This window comes from Nelumbo lutea, chromosome 4 (genome assembly GCF_056320005.1).
Source record: "Nelumbo lutea isolate HS-2025 chromosome 4, American lotus-T2T, whole genome shotgun sequence".
NCBI lineage: Eukaryota > Viridiplantae > Streptophyta > Magnoliopsida > Proteales > Nelumbonaceae > Nelumbo > Nelumbo lutea.
Genome location: NC_142687.1, coordinates 73,220,960 through 73,225,262, shown reverse-complemented (window position 1 = coordinate 73,225,262; position 4,303 = coordinate 73,220,960). Strand labels below are relative to the sequence as shown.

The window sequence follows — 4,303 nt, the reverse complement described above, 5'->3', positions numbered from 1 at the left end:
CGGTCTATGAAGCCCCTATCATCTTATGAAACACTTAAACAAACCCAACAACAAATGGATAGTCCATTTTTCTGGTGCATTCCTTCTTTACTGAAGGACTCATCCTCATGCTAATGATGGAAGGCCTTTAGAGAGTTCATCATATGAATCTCCCTATCACATGCACTCATATTAGCTGAGGGAACAGTAAATTACGCCCTAGTTTGATTTAGGCAATGCCAAATTGGCTCCCACTGACTTTCATAAAGTCAGATTTCGGTGGGCCTTAAATCGTCTAAGGTTCCACACATAACCTCTCAACAAGGCATGGGGCCTACCAATGAGGGACGTCATCCAATGACCAAAAGGGACACAATGGCAATGATGTGCATTCAACCATGGTGTGCGAAGAGCCACTGTCGGAAGAGCATGAGCCAAGCACTTATGGCCCATGTACGCAGAACATCACACATCCAAACATCTCATGCATGGATAAATTGATACAATCAATTAATTATCTGTAAAACCCATTTGAAGCCCGTTATAAATCCATAATATTAACCATTAATATTATCTAGGTATATGGGCTGAATTTGTGTTACCTAGTTCGACCCATATAGCTTTACCCTTTGAAATAGGCTATTGGCAGTTTTAACTATTTAAAACTGGGCCTTTACAAGTTGGGCCGAATTAACCATTTAATTAAATATCAATCCCCAGGCCCATCAGTGGGAAAAATAGGGCTGACTTTTAGCCTTGATTAAAAACTAGATTTGGTCCAAATAGTTTGAACGAATCTTGGTTCGAATGGGTTTATGGTTTGATCTTTAATTAAATCCTTAATTCAAGAAAATAATCTAGAATTAAATAACTAATAAAAGAAAATAAAGAATCAATCAAACAGGGCTGTTCGCACACTCCATCCTACAAAGCAAAGGTTAGATCACAATTTGCAGTTTCATAAACTGCAAATCACAGATAGCTAATGTCCCATCTGCGAAATCTCCTCTACGAAATCTCCCTTTTTGCGTCGCCATCTTCAATCCAAAATAAAAATAAATAGAAATCCTATTTCTATTAATAATTAGAGTAGATCGAATGCCTATACATTGAGTCTAAAAAAATAAAAAAAAAATTATTTACAAACCAAATGTAATAAATAAATCAAGAAACTACAAATCTTGCAGTTCTCCCTACGCAAACCAAGAATTCGATCTCCTTTTGTATGAATAGTCCATAAATCAACAAAATCATAAGGAACTATTCTAAACAATAATCAGATTTATTTAAATATAATTTTAGATTATTTGCCCATCAATTTTGGGAACAAACTTCCCAAAACCCATATCTGCGCAAATTGGGTAGATCGCCTTCTACCCATCAAAAATTTTTCACTCCCTTCAATTAAGAACCGAATTCCCTATTTACAAAATCATATTTTCAAGGATCATTCTTGAACCATAAATTGAGCAGATCTGAATCAAAAGGAGTAGGGAGGGATTATACCTGATACAGAGAAGCAGTATCTCCCAATGGAGGTGTTCACGCCCAAGGAAGGGTCCAAAATCTGCTTCCACTGAAGATGGCGCAGTGCCGGGGGAGCAGAATCAACAGTGTTCTTCCAAAAGAACTTGACCCTACACAAAAATCAACTGGATGGCTTGTGAATACAACTCCAACCAATCTTTTCTCCAAAAGATTGGTATCAAGATCAAATTTTGATTTCTCCGAAGTATTAGATATCGAACTGCTGGACGCGGCGGCTGTAGGAAGGAGGCGGCAAGAGAGTATTTGCAGGGTGCAGAATTCTCTCTTTTTGTGATTTCAGCTCTGAAGACAGGAGTGTGTTGCTTGCATGTCTAAAGGCTGCCACACCCTCCTCCTTTTATAATCTCAAAGGGATCAGCTGTTAATCCCATTAGGAGTTGCTAACCCAAATCATATTGGGATTATAAGTCCCTTTAAGTGATAAGGGATAACCCTTATCTTATCTACAGATTAGATCAGCCATCTCCTAATCTAATTACTAGGATTCCAGATCTAAATCTTATTTAGATCCTGGACCCTCTAAGTGGATAGGGTCTGAGCCCAATCCTATCAGCTGATCCATCTCAGAATTCGCCTCTTTAAGTGACTAATCAAATTACCCCTGTTCGAAATGGGCTTAAGGCCAATCAAAGTTTATGTATTCATTTTTCCTACCAAACTGCTGCGTAGTTGGGCTTCCTTGTATGGCGTGAGACCTAACATTGATCTACACATCAGTTGGGCTTCCTCTGAACTCAGATCTGAATTCCTCAAGGGTGAATGGATAGCAAGGAATGAGAGAAATTCAAATCTGAAATGCAGTTGATATGATGTGAGGACTGAACTGATACAGAGCATACTATGAATTCTGGGTGGACTGAATTCTTGGCTTTACCCACTTGTAACCGAGCTACATTAGCTAAGGAGGTGTATGTTTGGATTGAATAATTGTTATGCCTCAGATATTTAAGAAAAATTAGCACTTTCCAAGTATTTCTTTTAGCATTCAGATCTGTAGCAGGGCTGCTATAGTGCAACAGTTAGCAGACCTGATTTCAGATTTCTACAAAAGTTGTATGGGCCGAATAGCTTGCAATACCAAACATTGCAGACCCAATTTTCAGGTCTTAGCAAGTGTTTGATATGCATCAGCTATACAGGTTTGAGCTTCAATTGTAGAGTTTTTAACCCAAGCCTAACTCAGGACTGGTTTTAGTTTATTTCAGATCCTTTTAAATTTTTTTTTTAGATCAGATCTGATTTCAGCCCTAAAGCATCACAGAATTGATTCCAACCTTAATGGATGTATATTGTAGTGTATACCAATGAGTGTGTATGAGATATCCAGCTCAGATCTGAATTATTATTTATTAATTTCTCTAGACTAACAATACCAAAGACTTGTAGATCTGAACTCAGATCTAAATTGGGTCTGAATTCAGATGTTGCAATCGATGGATGTAGATAAAGGAACCTTGAATAAGATGATTGGTTTAAATCTGCTTTTAGTATAATCGGCTTCATTTATTCATGATAGGATGTAGGTTTTGTATTCCAATACTTCACTTTACATTTTCAGTGTGATAGGATTAGTTATTTATTTTCTTTTGTGAATATTGGCATTTTTATTGCTTTGACTTTAACAGTTTATGACAAGCAGACCTGAACTGGAAGAGATCCTTTACGACCCAGAGATTGAACGGACTCTCCGTGTCCGTTTGAGAGCTGCTAAGCAAGTCAGACAAGAAGCACAAGAAATGGCTGAACAAAGAACTATGATGGATTATGCCAAGCCTACCCTCACCGGGACTGTCTCCAGCATTATCAGGCCAACTATTGCTGCCAATAACTTCGAAATTAAACCGGCCATAATCCAAATGATACAAAATACGGTTCAGTTTTGTGGTATGGCCCATGAGGATCCGAATGCCCATATTGCTAACTTCTTGGAAATCTGTGACACCTTCAAACACAATGGGGTAAGTGATGATGCCATCCGGCTGAGGTTATTCCCATTTTCTTTGAAGGATAAAGCCAAAGCTTGGTTGAACTCATTACCGGCAGGATCTATAGCCACATGGGACGAAATGGCCAGCCGTTTTCTCTCTAAATATTTTCCCCCTTCTAAAACTGCTAAAATGAGGAATGACATCACTACTTTTTTCCAGCAAGAGGGGGAATCTTTATATGAGTCATGGGAACGATACAAGGAGCTGTTAAGGAGAGTTCCTCACCATGGCCTCCCCATTTGGCTGCAAGTGCAGACTTTCTATAATGGTCTTACTGACTCAAATAAGACCATATTAGATGCTGCAGCCGGAGGATCCATAAATAATAAAACTCCTGAGGTTGCCCATGCACTTATTGAGGAAATGGCAGCCAACAATTATCAATGGCATTCGGAAAGGACTCAAACTAGGAAGCAGCAAGGCTTGCATAATGTTGACACTTATACAGCACTAGCTGCACAAATAGGAGCACTCAGTAAAAAAATAGATGAAATGCAGATAGCTGCCATGCATGTGCAGCCTCTTAATTGTGAATTGTGTGGGGGAGGCCACATCAGTATAGACTGCCAAGTTGGCAATCAGTTCAGACCATCTACTGAACAAGTTGACTATGTCAGCAATTCGTCAAGACAGCAGGGTTACCAGAGTCACCATACTTTTCATCCAGGATGGAGGGGACATTCAAACCAGTCCTGGCCAAATCAGCATATTTCCAAGCCGTTCCACCAGACTTATCATCAGCCTGAACCGAAATCCAATTTGGAGGAACTGATGACAAAATTTATAGC

The 4,303-nt window shown here is 39.1% G+C and overlaps 1 non-coding gene across 1 annotated transcript; it reads right to left on the bottom strand.

Annotated features, from left to right (window-relative positions):
* Positions 1-3,641: 3,641 nt before the first annotated feature.
* Positions 3,642-3,748, bottom strand: LOC148861078 (small nucleolar RNA R71). Its single transcript, XR_016095224.1, has one exon. It is a non-coding gene; the product is annotated as a small nucleolar RNA R71 (small nucleolar RNA).
* Positions 3,749-4,303: the final 555 nt, after the last annotated feature.